We start from the raw sequence: 16,187 nt of genomic DNA on the forward strand, positions 1-16,187 counted from the left end.
TCTGCTTAAAGGTTGCAACCTGAGCTAGCTTCTTTTGCCCATGTCCCTCAGTTTCAGAGGGTGGATTTCTCCGTGTTGCTTTTTCCCCAGGCCTCCACGCCCTTGTGTGTTTCTTTTGCTTAAAGATTGCCACCTGAAGCCAGCCTCTCTTGCCCATCTTCCTCAGTTTCAGAGGGTAGATATTTCAGGGTTGCTTTTTCCCCAGGTCTCCACGCCTTTGTGTTTTGTTTTTGCTTAACGATTGCCACCTGAGCTAGCCTCTCTTGCCCATGTTCCTCAGTTTTAGAGGGTAGATATTTCAGGGTTGCTTTGTCCCCAGGGCTCCACGCCTTTGTGCTTTGTTTTTGCTTAAGGATTGCCACCTGAGGTAGCCTCTCTTGCCCATCTTCCTCAGTTTCAGAGGGTGGATTTCTCCGTGTTGCTTTTTCCCCAGGTCTCCACGCCCTTGTGTGTTTCTTTTGCTTAAAGATTGCCACCTGAGCTAGCCTCTGTTGCCCATCTTCGTCCGTTTCAGAGGGTGGATTTCTCAGTGTTGCCTTTTCGCCAGCTCCCCACGCCCTTGTGTGTTTCTTTTGCTTAAAGATTGTCACCTGAGCTAGGCACTGTTGCCCTGCTTCCTCAGTTTCAGAGGGTACCTTTTTCAGGGTTGCTTTTTCACCGGGTCTCCTCGCCATTGTATTTTTTTATCTTATTTTTTTTGCTTAAAGATTGCCACCTGAGCTAGCCTCTGTTGCGCTTCTTTCTCAGTTCTAGAGGGTAGATTTCTCCGTGTTGCTTTTTCCCCAGGTCTCCACGCACTTCCTTTTATTTTTCCTTAAAAATTGCCACCTGAGCTAGCCTCTGTTGCCCATCTTCGTCGGTTTCAGAGGGTAGATTTCTCACTGTTGCTTTTTTGCCAGGTCTGCACGCCCTTGTGTTTTTTTTCTGCTTAAAGGTTGCAACCTGAGCTAGCTTCTTTTGCCCATGTCCCTCAGTTTCAGAGGGTGGATTTCTCCGTGTTGCTTTTTCCCCAGGCCTCCACGCCCTTGTGTGTTTCTTTGGCTTAACGATTGCCACCTGAGCTAGCCTCTGTTGCCCATCTTCGTCCGTTTCAGAGGGTGGATTTCTCAGTGTTGCCTTTTCCCCAGCTCCCCACGCCCTTGTGTGTTTCTTTTGCTTAAAGATTGCCACCTGAAGCCAGCCTCTCTTGCCCATCTTCCTCAGTTTCAGAGGGTAGATATTTCAGGGTTGCTTTTTCCCCAGGTCTCCACGCCTTTGGGTTTTGTTTTTGCTTAACGATTGCCACCTGAGCTAGCCTCTCTTGCCCATCTTCCTGAGTTTCAGAGGGTCGATATCTCCGTGTTGCTGTTTCCCCAGGTCTCCACGCCCTTGTGTGTTTCTTTTGCTTAACGTTTGCCACCTGAAGCCAGCCTCTCTTGCCCATCTTCCTCAGTTTCAGAGGGTAGATATTTCAGGGTTGCTTTTTCCCCAGGTCTCCACGCCTTTGGGTTTTGTTTTTGCTTAACGAGTGCCACCTGAGCTAGCCTCTCTTGCCCATGTTCCTCAGTTTCAGAGGGTAGATATTTCAGGGTTGCTTTGTCCCCAGGGCTCCACGCCTTTGTGCTTTGTTTTTGCTTAAGGATTGCCACCTGAGGTAGCCTCTCTTGCCCATCTTCCTCAGTTTCAGAGGGTGGATTTCTCCGTGTTGCTTTTTCCCCAGGTCTCCACGCCCTTGTGTGTTTCTTTTGCTTAAAGATTGCCACCTGAGCTAGCCTCTGTTGCCCATCTTCGTCCGTTTCAGAGGGTGGATTTCTCAGTGTTGCCTTTTCGCCAGCTCCCCACGCCCTTGTGTGTTTCTTTTGCTTAAAGATTGTCACCTGAGCTAGGCACTGTTGCCCTGCTTCCTCAGTTTCAGAGGGTACCTTTTTCAGGGTTGCTTTTTGACCGGGTCTCCTCGCCATTGTATTTTTTTATCTTATTTTTTTTGCTTAAAGATTGCCACCTGAGCTAGCCTCTGTTGCGCTTCTTTCTCAGTTCTAGAGGGTAGATTTCTCCGTGTTGCTTTTTCCCCAGGTCTCCACGCACTTCCTTTTATTTTTCCTTAAAAATTGCCACCTGAGCTAGCCTCTGTTGTCCATCTTCGTCGGTTTCAGAGGGTAGATTTCTCACTGTTGCTTTTTTGCCAGGTCTGCACGCCCTTGTGTTTTTTTTCTGCTTAAAGGTTGCAACCTGAGCTAGCTTCTTTTGCCCATGTCCCTCAGTTTCAGAGGGTGGATTTCTCCGTGTTGCTTTTTCCCCAGGTCTCCAGACCCTTGTGTGTTTCTTTGGCTTAACGATTGCCACCTGAGGTAGCCTCTGTTGCCCATCTTCCTCAGTTTCAGAGGGTGGATTTCTGAATGTTGCTTTTTCCCCAGGTCTCCACGCCCTTGTGTGTTTCTTTTGCTTAACGATTGCCACCTGAAGCCAGCCTCTCTTGCCCATCTTCCTCAGTTTCAGAGGGTAGATATTTCAGGGTTGCTTTTTCCCCAGGTCTCCACGCCTTTGGGTTTTGTTTTTGCTTAACGAGTGCCACCTGAGCTAGCCTCTCTTGCCCATGTTCCTCAGTTTTAGAGGGTAGATATTTCAGGGTTGCTTTGTCCCCAGGGCTCCACGCCTTTGTGCTTTGTTTTTGCTTAAGGATTGCCACCTGAGGTAGCCTCTCTTGCCCATCTTCCTCAGTTTCAGAGGGTGGATTTCTCCGTGTTGCTTTTTCCCCAGGTCTCCACGCCCTTGTGTGTTTCTTTTGCTTAAAGATTGCCACCTGAGCTAGCCTCTGTTGCCCATCTTCGTCCGTTTCAGAGGGTGGATTTCTCAGTGTTGCCTTTTCGCCAGCTCCCCACGCCCTTGTGTGTTTCTTTTGCTTAAAGATTGTCACCTGAGCTAGGCACTGTTGCCCTGCTTCCTCAGTTTCAGAGGGTACCTTTTTCAGGGTTGCTTTTTCACCGGGTCTCCTCGCCATTGTATTTTTTTATCTTATTTTTTTTGCTTAAAGATTGCCACCTGAGCTAGCCTCTGTTGCGCTTCTTTCTCAGTTCTAGAGGGTAGATTTCTCCGTGTTGCTTTTTCCCCAGGTCTCCACGCACTTCCTTTTATTTTTCCTTAAAAATTGCCACCTGAGCTAGCCTCTGTTGCCCATCTTCGTCGGTTTCAGAGGGTAGATTTCTCACTGTTGCTTTTTTGCCAGGTCTGCACGCCCATGTGTTTTTTTTCTGCTTAAAGGTTGCAACCTGAGCTAGCTTCTTTTGCCCATGTCCCTCAGTTTCAGAGGGTGGATTTCTCCGTGTTGCTTTTTCCCCAGGTCTCCAGACCCTTGTGTGTTTCTTTGGCTTAACGATTGCCACCTGAGGTAGCCTCTGTTGCCCATCTTCGTCCGTTTCAGAGGGTGGATTTCTCAGTGTTGCCTTTTCGCCAGCTCCCCACGCCCTTGTGTGTTTCTTTTGCTTAAAGATTGTCACCTGAGCTAGGCACTGTTGCCCTGCTTCCTCAGTTTCAGAGGGTACCTTTTTCAGGGTTGCTTTTTCACCGGGTCTCCTCGCCATTGTATTTTTTTATCTTATTTTTTTTGCTTAAAGATTGCCACCTGAGCTAGCCTCTGTTGCGCTTCTTTCTCAGTTCTAGAGGGTAGATTTCTCCGTGTTGCTTTTTCCCCAGGTCTCCACGCACTTCCTTTTATTTTTCCTTAAAAATTGCCACCTGAGCTAGCCTCTGTTGTCCATCTTCGTCCGTTTCAGAGGGTGGATTTCTCCGTGTTGCTTTTTCCCCAGGTCTCCACACCCTTGTGTGTTTCTTTGGCTTAACGATTGCCACCTGAGGTAGCCTCTGTTGCCCATCTTCCTCAGTTTCAGAGGGTGGATTTCTGAATGTTGCTTTTTCCCCAGGTCTCCACGCCCTTGTGTGTTTCTTTTGCTTAACGATTGCCACCTGAAGCCAGCCTCTCTTGCCCATCTTCCTCAGTTTCAGAGGGTAGATATTTCAGGGTTGCTTTTTCCCCAGGTCTCCACGCCTTTGGGTTTTGTTTTTGCTTAACGATTGCCACCTGAGCTAGCCTCTGTTGCCCATATTCGTCCGTTTCAGAGGGTGGATTTCTCAGTGTTGCCTTTTCCCCAGGTCTCCACGCCCTTGTGTGTTTCTTTTGCTTAAAGATTGCCACCTGAGCTAGCCTCTCTTGCCCATGTTCCTCAGTTTCAGAGGGTAGATATTTCAGGGTTGCTTTGTCCCCAGGGCTCCACGCCTTTGTGCTTTGTTTTTGCTTAAGGATTGCCACCTGAGGTAGCCTCTCTTGCCCATCTTCCTCAGTTTCAGAGGGTGGATTTCTCCGTGTTGCTTTTTCCCCAGGTCTCCACGCCCTTGTGTGTTTCTTTTGCTTAACGATTGCCACCTGAGCTAGCCTCTGTTGCCCATCTTCGTCCGTTTCAGAGGGTGGATTTCTCAGTGTTGCCTTTTCGCCAGCTCCCCACGCCCTTGTGTGTTTCTTTTGCTTAAAGATTGTCACCTGAGCTAGGCACTGTTGCCCTGCTTCCTCAGTTTCAGAGGGTACCTTTTTCAGGGTTGCTTTTTGACCGGGTCTCCTCGCCATTGTATTTTTTTATCTTATTTTTTTTGCTTAAAGATTGCCACCTGAGCTAGCCTCTGTTGCGCTTCTTTCTCAGTTCTAGAGGGTAGATTTCTCCGTGTTGCTTTTTCCCCAGGTCTCCACGCACTTCCTTTTATTTTTCCTTAAAAATTGCCACCTGAGCTAGCCTCTGTTGCCCATCTTCGTCGGTTTCAGAGGGTAGATTTCTCACTGTTGCTTTTTTGCCAGGTCTGCACGCCCATGTGTTTTTTTTCTGCTTAAAGGTTGCAACCTGAGCTAGCTTCTTTTGCCCATGTCCCTCAGTTTCAGAGGGTGGATTTCTCCGTGTTGCTTTTTCCCCAGGTCTCCAGACCCTTGTGTGTTTCTTTGGCTTAACGATTGCCACCTGAGGTAGCCTCTGTTGCCCATCTTCGTCCGTTTCAGAGGGTGGATTTCTCAGTGTTGCCTTTTCGCCAGCTCCCCACGCCCTTGTGTGTTTCTTTTGCTTAAAGATTGTCACCTGAGCTAGGCACTGTTGCCCTGCTTCCTCAGTTTCAGAGGGTACCTTTTTCAGGGTTGCTTTTTCACCGGGTCTCCTCGCCATTGTATTTTTTTATCTTATTTTTTTTGCTTAAAGATTGCCACCTGAGCTAGCCTCTGTTGCGCTTCTTTCTCAGTTCTAGAGGGTAGATTTCTCCGTGTTGCTTTTTCCCCAGGTCTCCACGCACTTCCTTTTATTTTTCCTTAAAAATTGCCACCTGAGCTAGCCTCTGTTGTCCATCTTCGTCCGTTTCAGAGGGTGGATTTCTCCGTGTTGCTTTTTCCCCAGGTCTCCACACCCTTGTGTGTTTCTTTGGCTTAACGATTGCCACCTGAGGTAGCCTCTGTTGCCCATCTTCCTCAGTTTCAGAGGGTGGATTTCTGAATGTTGCTTTTTCCCCAGGTCTCCACGCCCTTGTGTGTTTCTTTTGCTTAACGATTGCCACCTGAAGCCAGCCTCTCTTGCCCATCTTCCTCAGTTTCAGAGGGTAGATATTTCAGGGTTGCTTTTTCCCCAGGTCTCCACGCCTTTGGGTTTTGTTTTTGCTTAACGATTGCCACCTGAGCTAGCCTCTGTTGCCCATATTCGTCCGTTTCAGAGGGTGGATTTCTCAGTGTTGCCTTTTCCCCAGGTCTCCACGCCCTTGTGTGTTTCTTTTGCTTAAAGATTGCCACCTGAGCTAGCCTCTCTTGCCCATGTTCCTCAGTTTCAGAGGGTAGATATTTCAGGGTTGCTTTGTCCCCAGGGCTCCACGCCTTTGTGCTTTGTTTTTGCTTAAGGATTGCCACCTGAGGTAGCCTCTCTTGCCCATCTTCCTCAGTTTCAGAGGGTGGATTTCTCCGTGTTGCTTTTTCCCCAGGTCTCCACGCCCTTGTGTGTTTCTTTTGCTTAACGATTGCCACCTGAGCTAGCCTCTGTTGCCCATCTTCGTCCGTTTCAGAGGGTGGATTTCTCAGTGTTGCCTTTTCGCCAGCTCCCCACGCCCTTGTGTGTTTCTTTTGCTTAAAGATTGTCACCTGAGCTAGGCACTGTTGCCCTGCTTCCTCAGTTTCAGAGGGTACCTTTTTCAGGGTTGCTTTTTGACCGGGTCTCCTCGCCATTGTATTTTTTTATCTTATTTTTTTTGCTTAAAGATTGCCACCTGAGCTAGCCTCTGTTGCGCTTCTTTCTCAGTTCTAGAGGGTAGATTTCTCCGTGTTGCTTTTTCCCCAGGTCTCCACGCACTTCCTTTTATTTTTCCTTAAAAATTGCCACCTGAGCTAGCCTCTGTTGCCCATCTTCGTCGGTTTCAGAGGGTAGATTTCTCACTGTTGCTTTTTTGCCAGGTCTGCACGCCCATGTGTTTTTTTTCTGCTTAAAGGTTGCAACCTGAGCTAGCTTCTTTTGCCCATGTCCCTCAGTTTCAGAGGGTGGATTTCTCCGTGTTGCTTTTTCCCCAGGTCTCCAGACCCTTGTGTGTTTCTTTGGCTTAACGATTGCCACCTGAGGTAGCCTCTGTTGCCCATCTTCGTCCGTTTCAGAGGGTGGATTTCTCAGTGTTGCCTTTTCGCCAGCTCCCCACGCCCTTGTGTGTTTCTTTTGCTTAAAGATTGTCACCTGAGCTAGGCACTGTTGCCCTGCTTCCTCAGTTTCAGAGGGTACCTTTTTCAGGGTTGCTTTTTCACCGGGTCTCCTCGCCATTGTATTTTTTTATCTTATTTTTTTTGCTTAAAGATTGCCACCTGAGCTAGCCTCTGTTGCGCTTCTTTCTCAGTTCTAGAGGGTAGATTTCTCCGTGTTGCTTTTTCCCCAGGTCTCCACGCACTTCCTTTTATTTTTCCTTAAAAATTGCCACCTGAGCTAGCCTCTGTTGTCCATCTTCGTCCGTTTCAGAGGGTGGATTTCTCCGTGTTGCTTTTTCCCCAGGTCTCCACACCCTTGTGTGTTTCTTTGGCTTAACGATTGCCACCTGAGGTAGCCTCTGTTGCCCATCTTCCTCAGTTTCAGAGGGTGGATTTCTGAATGTTGCTTTTTCCCCAGGTCTCCACGCCCTTGTGTGTTTCTTTTGCTTAACGATTGCCACCTGAAGCCAGCCTCTCTTGCCCATCTTCCTCAGTTTCAGAGGGTAGATATTTCAGGGTTGCTTTTTCCCCAGGTCTCCACGCCTTTGGGTTTTGTTTTTGCTTAACGATTGCCACCTGAGCTAGCCTCTGTTGCCCATATTCGTCCGTTTCAGAGGGTGGATTTCTCAGTGTTGCCTTTTCCCCAGGTCTCCACGCCCTTGTGTGTTTCTTTTGCTTAAAGATTGCCACCTGAGCTAGCCTCTCTTGCCCATGTTCCTCAGTTTCAGAGGGTAGATATTTCAGGGTTGCTTTGTCCCCAGGGCTCCACGCCTTTGTGCTTTGTTTTTGCTTAAGGATTGCCACCTGAGGTAGCCTCTCTTGCCCATCTTCCTCAGTTTCAGAGGGTGGATTTCTCCGTGTTGCTTTTTCCCCAGGTCTCCACGCCCTTGTGTGTTTCTTTTGCTTAACGATTGCCACCTGAGCTAGCCTCTGTTGCCCATCTTCGTCCGTTTCAGAGGGTGGATTTCTCAGTGTTGCCTTTTCGCCAGCTCCCCACGCCCTTGTGTGTTTCTTTTGCTTAAAGATTGTCACCTGAGCTAGGCACTGTTGCCCTGCTTCCTCAGTTTCAGAGGGTACCTTTTTCAGGGTTGCTTTTTGACCGGGTCTCCTCGCCATTGTATTTTTTTATCTTATTTTTTTTGCTTAAAGATTGCCACCTGAGCTAGCCTCTGTTGCGCTTCTTTCTCAGTTCTAGAGGGTAGATTTCTCCGTGTTGCTTTTTCCCCAGGTCTCCACGCACTTCCTTTTATTTTTCCTTAAAAATTGCCACCTGAGCTAGCCTCTGTTGTCCATCTTCGTCGGTTTCAGAGGGTAGATTTCTCACTGTTGCTTTTTTGCCAGGTCTGCACGCCCTTGTGTTTTTTTTCTGCTTAAAGGTTGCAACCTGAGCTAGCTTCTTTTGCCCATGTCCCTCAGTTTCAGAGGGTGGATTTCTCCGTGTTGCTTTTTCCCCAGGTCTCCAGACCCTTGTGTGTTTCTTTGGCTTAACGATTGCCACCTGAGGTAGCCTCTGTTGCCCATCTTCCTCAGTTTCAGAGGGTGGATTTCTGAATGTTGCTTTTTCCCCAGGTCTCCACGCCCTTGTGTGTTTCTTTTGCTTAACGATTGCCACCTGAAGCCAGCCTCTCTTGCCCATCTTCCTCAGTTTCAGAGGGTAGATATTTCAGGGTTGCTTTTTCCCCAGGTCTCCACGCCTTTGGGTTTTGTTTTTGCTTAACGAGTGCCACCTGAGCTAGCCTCTCTTGCCCATGTTCCTCAGTTTCAGAGGGTAGATATTTCAGGGTTGCTTTGTCCCCAGGGCTCCACGCCTTTGTGCTTTGTTTTTGCTTAAGGATTGCCACCTGAGGTAGCCTCTCTTGCCCATCTTCCTCAGTTTCAGAGGGTGGATTTCTCCGTGTTGCTTTTTCCCCAGGTCTCCACGCCCTTGTGTGTTTCTTTTGCTTAAAGATTGCCACCTGAGCTAGCCTCTGTTGCCCATCTTCGTCCGTTTCAGAGGGTGGATTTCTCAGTGTTGCCTTTTCGCCAGCTCCCCACGCCCTTGTGTGTTTCTTTTGCTTAAAGATTGTCACCTGAGCTAGGCACTGTTGCCCTGCTTCCTCAGTTTCAGAGGGTACCTTTTTCAGGGTTGCTTTTTCACCGGGTCTCCTCGCCATTGTATTTTTTTATCTTATTTTTTTTGCTTAAAGATTGCCACCTGAGCTAGCCTCTGTTGCGCTTCTTTCTCAGTTCTAGAGGGTAGATTTCTCCGTGTTGCTTTTTCCCCAGGTCTCCACGCACTTCCTTTTATTTTTCCTTAAAAATTGCCACCTGAGCTAGCCTCTGTTGCCCATCTTCGTCGGTTTCAGATGGTAGATTTCTCACTGTTGCTTTTTTGCCAGGTCTGCACGCCCATGTGTTTTTTTTCTGCTTAAAGGTTGCAACCTGAGCTAGCTTCTTTTGCCCATGTCCCTCAGTTTCAGAGGGTGGATTTCTCCGTGTTGCTTTTTCCCCAGGTCTCCAGACCCTTGTGTGTTTCTTTGGCTTAACGATTGCCACCTGAGGTAGCCTCTGTTGCCCATCTTCGTCCGTTTCAGAGGGTGGATTTCTCAGTGTTGCCTTTTCCCCAGCTCCCCACGCCCTTGTGTGTTTCTTTTGCTTAAAGATTGTCACCTGAGCTAGGCACTGTTGCCCTGCTTCCTCAGTTTCAGAGGGTACCTTTTTCAGGGTTGCTTTTTCACCGGGTCTCCTCGCCATTGTATTTTTTTATCTTATTTTTTTTGCTTAAAGATTGCCACCTGAGCTAGCCTCTGTTGCGCTTCTTTCTCAGTTCTAGAGGGTAGATTTCTCCGTGTTGCTTTTTCCCCAGGTCTCCACGCACTTCCTTTTATTTTTCCTTAAAAATTGCCACCTGAGCTAGCCTCTGTTGTCCATCTTCGTCCGTTTCAGAGGGTGGATTTCTCCGTGTTGCTTTTTCCCCAGGTCTCCACACCCTTGTGTGTTTCTTTGGCTTAACGATTGCCACCTGAGGTAGCCTCTGTTGCCCATCTTCCTCAGTTTCAGAGGGTGGATTTCTGAATGTTGCTTTTTCCCCAGGTCTCCACGCCCTTGTGTGTTTCTTTTGCTTAACGATTGCCACCTGAAGCCAGCCTCTCTTGCCCATCTTCCTCAGTTTCAGAGGGTAGATATTTCAGGGTTGCTTTTTCCCCAGGTCTCCACGCCTTTGGGTTTTGTTTTTGCTTAACGATTGCCACCTGAGCTAGCCTCTGTTGCCCATATTCGTCCGTTTCAGAGGGTGGATTTCTCAGTGTTGCCTTTTCCCCAGGTCTCCACGCCCTTGTGTGTTTCTTTTGCTTAAAGATTGCCACCTGAGCTAGCCTCTCTTGCCCATGTTCCTCAGTTTCAGAGGGTAGATATTTCAGGGTTGCTTTGTCCCCAGGGCTCCACGCCTTTGTGCTTTGTTTTTGCTTAAGGATTGCCACCTGAGGTAGCCTCTCTTGCCCATCTTCCTCAGTTTCAGAGGGTGGATTTCTCCGTGTTGCTTTTTCCCCAGGTCTCCACGCCCTTGTGTGTTTCTTTTGCTTAACGATTGCCACCTGAGCTAGCCTCTGTTGCCCATCTTCGTCCGTTTCAGAGGGTGGATTTCTCAGTGTTGCCTTTTCGCCAGCTCCCCACGCCCTTGTGTGTTTCTTTTGCTTAAAGATTGTCACCTGAGCTAGGCACTGTTGCCCTGCTTCCTCAGTTTCAGAGGGTACCTTTTTCAGGGTTGCTTTTTCACCGGGTCTCCTCGCCATTGTATTTTTTTATTTTATTTTTTTTGCTTAAAGATTGCCACCTGAGCTAGCCTCTGTTGCGCTTCTTTCTCAGTTCTAGAGGGTAGATTTCTCCGTGTTGCTTTTTCCCCAGGTCTCCACGCACTTCCTTTTATTTTTCCTTAAAAATTGCCACCTGAGCTAGCCTCTGTTGTCCATCTTCGTCGGTTTCAGAGGGTAGATTTCTCACTGTTGCTTTTTTGCCAGGTCTGCACGCCCTTGTGTTTTTTTTCTGCTTAAAGGTTGCAACCTGAGCTAGCTTCTTTTGCCCATGTCCCTCAGTTTCAGAGGGTGGATTTCTCCGTGTTGCTTTTTCCCCAGGCCTCCACGCCCTTGTGTGTTTCTTTTGCTTAAAGATTGCCACCTGAAGCCAGCCTCTCTTGCCCATCTTCCTCAGTTTCAGAGGGTAGATATTTCAGGGTTGCTTTTTCCCCAGGTCTCCACGCCTTTGTGTTTTGTTTTTGCTTAACGATTGCCACCTGAGCTAGCCTCTCTTGCCCATCTTCCTCAGTTTCAGAGGGTAGATATTTCAGGGTTGCTTTGTCCCCAGGGCTCCACGCCTTTGTGCTTTGTTTTTGCTTAAGGATTGCCACCTGAGGTAGCCTCTCTTGCCCATCTTCCTCAGTTTCAGAGGGTGGATTTCTCCGTGTTGCTTTTTCCCCAGGTCTCCACGCCCTTGTGTGTTTCTTTTGCTTAAAGATTGCCACCTGAGCTAGCCTCTGTTGCCCATCTTCGTCCGTTTCAGAGGGTGGATTTCTCAGTGTTGCCTTTTCGCCAGCTCCCCACGACCTTGTGTGTTTCTTTTGCTTAAAGATTGTCACCTGAGCTAGGCACTGTTGCCCTGCTTCCTCAGTTTCAGAGGGTACCTTTTTCAGGGTTGCTTTTTGACCGGGTCTCCTCGCCATTGTATTTTTTTATCTTATTTTTTTTGCTTAAAGATTGCCACCTGAGCTAGCCTCTGTTGCGCTTCTTTCTCAGTTCTAGAGGGTAGATTTCTCCGTGTTGCTTTTTCCCCAGGTCTCCACGCACTTCCTTTTATTTTTCCTTAAAAATTGCCACCTGAGCTAGCCTCTGTTGCCCATCTTCGTCGGTTTCAGAGGGTAGATTTCTCACTGTTGCTTTTTTGCCAGGTCTGCACGCCCTTGTGTTTTTTTTCTGCTTAAAGGTTGCAACCTGAGCTAGCTTCTTTTGCCCATGTCCCTCAGTTTCAGAGGGTGGATTTCTCCGTGTTGCTTTTTCCCCAGGCCTCCACGCCCTTGTGTGTTTCTTTGGCTTAACGATTGCCACCTGAGCTAGCCTCTGTTGCCCATCTTCGTCCGTTTCAGAGGGTGGATTTCTCAGTGTTGCCTTTTCCCCAGCTCCCCACGCCCTTGTGTGTTTCTTTTGCTTAAAGATTGCCACCTGAAGCCAGCCTCTCTTGCCCATCTTCCTCAGTTTCAGAGGGTAGATATTTCAGGGTTGCTTTTTACCCAGGTCTCCACGCCTTTGGGTTTTGTTTTTGCTTAACGATTGCCACCTGAGCTAGCCTCTCTTGCCCATCTTCCTGAGTTTCAGAGGGTCGATATCTCCGTGTTGCTGTTTCCCCAGGTCTCCACGCCCTTGTGTGTTTCTTTTGCTTAACGTTTGCCACCTGAAGCCAGCCTCTCTTGCCCATCTTCCTCAGTTTCAGAGGGTAGATATTTCAGGGTTGCTTTTTCCCCAGGTCTCCACGCCTTTGTGTTTTGTTTTTGCTTAACGAGTGCCACCTGAGCTAGCCTCTCTTGCCCATGTTCCTCAGTTTCAGAGGGTAGATATTTCAGGGTTGCTTTGTCCCCAGGGCTCCACGCCTTTGTGCTTTGTTTTTGCTTAAGGATTGCCACCTGAGGTAGCCTCTCTTGCCCATCTTCCTCAGTTTCAGAGGGTGGATTTCTCCGTGTTGCTTTTTCCCCAGGTCTCCACGCCCTTGTGTGTTTCTTTTGCTTAAAGATTGCCACCTGAGCTAGCCTCTGTTGCCCATCTTCGTCCGTTTCAGAGGGTGGATTTCTCAGTGTTGCCTTTTCGCCAGCTCCCCACGCCCTTGTGTGTTTCTTTTGCTTAAAGATTGTCACCTGAGCTAGGCACTGTTGCCCTGCTTCCTCAGTTTCAGAGGGTACCTTTTTCAGGGTTGCTTTTTCACCGGGTCTCCTCGCCATTGTATTTTTTTATCTTATTTTTTTTGCTTAAAGATTGCCACCTGAGCTAGCCTCTGTTGCGCTTCTTTCTCAGTTCTAGAGGGTAGATTTCTCCGTGTTGCTTTTTCCCCAGGTCTCCACGCACTTCCTTTTATTTTTCCTTAAAAATTGCCACCTGAGCTAGCCTCTGTTGCCCATCTTCGTCGGTTTCAGAGGGTAGATTTCTCACTGTGGCTTTTTTGCCAGGTCTGCACGCCCTTGTGTTTTTTTTCTGCTTAAAGGTTGCAACCTGAGCTAGCTTCTTTTGCCCATGTCCCTCAGTTTCAGAGGGTGGATTTCTCCGTGTTGCTTTTTCCCCAGGTCTCCAGACCCTTGTGTGTTTCTTTGGCTTAACGATTGCCACCTGAGGTAGCCTCTGTTGCCCATCTTCCTCAGTTTCAGAGGGTGGATTTCTGAATGTTGCTTTTTCCCCAGGTCTCCACGCCCTTGTGTGTTTCTTTTGCTTAACGATTGCCACCTGAAGCCAGCCTCTCTTGCCCATCTTCCTCAGTTTCAGAGGGTAGATATTTCAGGGTTGCTTTTTCCCCAGGTCTCCACGCCTTTGGGTTTTGTTTTTGCTTAACGAGTGCCACCTGAGCTAGCCTCTCTTGCCCATGTTCCTCAGTTTCAGAGGGTAGATATTTCAGGGTTGCTTTGTCCCCAGGGCTCCACGCCTTTGTGCTTTGTTTTTGCTTAAGGATTGCCACCTGAGGTAGCCTCTCTTGCCCATCTTCCTCAGTTTCAGAGGGTGGATTTCTCCGTGTTGCTTTTTCCCCAGGTCTCCACGCCCTTGTGTGTTTCTTTTGCTTAAAGATTGCCACCTGAGCTAGCCTCTGTTGCCCATCTTCGTCCGTTTCAGAGGGTGGATTTCTCAGTGTTGCCTTTTCGCCAGCTCCCCACGCCCTTGTGTGTTTCTTTTGCTTAAAGATTGTCACCTGAGCTAGGCACTGTTGCCCTGCTTCCTCAGTTTCAGAGGGTACCTTTTTCAGGGTTGCTTTTTCACCGGGTCTCCTCGCCATTGTATTTTTTTATCTTATTTTTTTTGCTTAAAGATTGCCACCTGAGCTAGCCTCTGTTGCGCTTCTTTCTCAGTTCTAGAGGGTAGATTTCTCCGTGTTGCTTTTTCCCCAGGTCTCCACGCACTTCCTTTTATTTTTCCTTAAAAATTGCCACCTGAGCTAGCCTCTGTTGCCCATCTTCGTCGGTTTCAGAGGGTAGATTTCTCACTGTTGCTTTTTTGCCAGGTCTGCACGCCCATGTGTTTTTTTTCTGCTTAAAGGTTGCAACCTGAGCTAGCTTCTTTTGCCCATGTCCCTCAGTTTCAGAGGGTGGATTTCTCCGTGTTGCTTTTTCCCCAGGTCTCCAGACCCTTGTGTGTTTCTTTGGCTTAACGATTGCCACCTGAGGTAGCCTCTGTTGCCCATCTTCGTCCGTTTCAGAGGGTGGATTTCTCAGTGTTGCCTTTTCGCCAGCTCCCCACGCCCTTGTGTGTTTCTTTTGCTTAAAGATTGTCACCTGAGCTAGGCACTGTTGCCCTGCTTCCTCAGTTTCAGAGGGTACCTTTTTCAGGGTTGCTTTTTCACCGGGTCTCCTCGCCATTGTATTTTTTTATCTTATTTTTTTTGCTTAAAGATTGCCACCTGAGCTAGCCTCTGTTGCGCTTCTTTCTCAGTTCTAGAGGGTAGATTTCTCCGTGTTGCTTTTTCCCCAGGTCTCCACGCACTTCCTTTTATTTTTCCTTAAAAATTGCCACCTGAGCTAGCCTCTGTTGTCCATCTTCGTCCGTTTCAGAGGGTGGATTTCTCCGTGTTGCTTTTTCCCCAGGTCTCCACGCCCTTGTGTGTTTCTTTTGCTTAAAGATTGCCACCTGAAGCCAGCCTCTCTTGCCCATCTTCCTCAGTTTCAGAGGGTAGATATTTCAGGGTTGCTTTTTCCCCAGGTCTCCACGCCTTTGTGTTTTGTTTTTGCTTAACGATTGCCACCTGAGCTAGCCTCTCTTGCCCATGTTCCTCAGTTTCAGAGGGTAGATATTTCAGGGTTGCTTTGTCCCCAGGGCTCCACGCCTTTGTGCTTTGTTTTTGCTTAAGGATTGCCACCTGAGGTAGCCTCTCTTGCCCATCTTCCTCAGTTTCAGAGGGTGGATTTCTCCGTGTTGCTTTTTCCCCAGGTCTCCACGCCCTTGTGTGTTTCTTTTGCTTAAAGATTGCCACCTGAGCTAGCCTCTGTTGCCCATCTTCGTCCGTTTCAGAGGGTGGATTTCTCAGTGTTGCCTTTTCGCCAGCTCCCCACGCCCTTGTGTGTTTCTTTTGCTTAAAGATTGTCACCTGAGCTAGGCACTGTTGCCCTGCTTCCTCAGTTTCAGAGGGTACCTTTTCAGGGTTGCTTTTTCACCGGGTCTCCTCGCCATTGTATTTTTTTATCTTATTTTTTTTGCTTAAAGATTGCCACCTGAGCTAGCCTCTGTTGCGCTTCTTTCTCAGTTCTAGAGGGTAGATTTCTCCGTGTTGCTTTTTCCCCAGGTCTCCACGCACTTCCTTTTATTTTTCCTTAAAAATTGCCACCTGAGCTAGCCTCTGTTGCCCATCTTCGTCGGTTTCAGAGGGTAGATTTCTCACTGTTGCTTTTTTGCCAGGTCTGCACGCCCTTGTGTTTTTTTTCTGCTTAAAGGTTGCAACCTGAGCTAGCTTCTTTTGCCCATGTCCCTCAGTTTCAGAGGGTGGATTTCTCCGTGTTGCTTTTTCCCCAGGCCTCCACGCCCTTGTGTGTTTCTTTGGCTTAACGATTGCCACCTGAGCTAGCCTCTGTTGCCCATCTTCGTCCGTTTCAGAGGGTGGATTTCTCAGTGTTGCCTTTTCCCCAGCTCCCCACGCCCTTGTGTGTTTCTTTTGCTTAAAGATTGCCACCTGAAGCCAGCCTCTCTTGCCCATCTTCCTCAGTTTCAGAGGGTAGATATTTCAGGGTTGCTTTTTCCCCAGGTCTCCACGCCTTTGGGTTTTGTTTTTGCTTAACGATTGCCACCTGAGCTAGCCTCTCTTGCCCATCTTCCTGAGTTTCAGAGGGTCGATATCTCCGTGTTGCTGTTTCCCCAGGTCTCCACGCCCTTGTGTGTTTCTTTTGCTTAACGTTTGCCACCTGAAGCCAGCCTCTCTTGCCCATCTTCCTCAGTTTCAGAGGGTAGATATTTCAGGGTTGCTTTTTCCCCAGGTCTCCACGCCTTTGTGTTTTGTTTTTGCTTAACGAGTGCCACCTGAGCTAGCCTCTCTTGCCCATGTTCCTCAGTTTCAGAGGGTAGATATTTCAGGGTTGCTTTGTCCCCAGGGCTCCACGCCTTTGTGCTTTGTTTTTGCTTAAGGATTGCCACCTGAGGTAGCCTCTCTTGCCCATCTTCCTCAGTTTCAGAGGGTGGATTTCTCCGTGTTGCTTTTTCCCCAGGTCTCCACGCCCTTGTGTGTTTCTTTTGCTTAAAGATTGCCACCTGAGCTAGCCTCTGTTGCCCAT

This window comes from Equus asinus, chromosome 28 (genome assembly GCF_041296235.1).
Source record: "Equus asinus isolate D_3611 breed Donkey chromosome 28, EquAss-T2T_v2, whole genome shotgun sequence".
NCBI classification, from domain to species: Eukaryota; Metazoa; Chordata; class Mammalia; order Perissodactyla; family Equidae; genus Equus; species Equus asinus.